The following is a 211-nucleotide window of genomic DNA, read 5'->3' as shown; positions in this document are numbered from 1 at the left end:
GAGAGAGAGAAAGAGAGAGGATGGGAAAGATCAATACAGTCTGTACTTTAAGAGCCAAGGATCGGCATATCATGGAACAGGGCGAGGGAGGAGAGTAGGTGTAGAAAAACAGAAAAGTACACGCAGTAAGTCTTCACGTTTTGTTTCCTTGTGTTAAGGAGGGAAAGAGAAAGAGAGAGGCATGGGAGCAGGTAAGAGCAGAGGTAGCAAA

This window comes from Morone saxatilis, unplaced genomic scaffold, assembly GCF_004916995.1.
Source record: "Morone saxatilis isolate NCDOM2014 unplaced genomic scaffold, NCSU_SB_2.0 Contig8, whole genome shotgun sequence".
Lineage (NCBI taxonomy): Eukaryota > Metazoa > Chordata > Actinopteri > Moronidae > Morone > Morone saxatilis.
The sequence above is the reverse complement of the archived record's forward strand: the minus strand, read 5'-3'. Positions refer to the sequence as shown.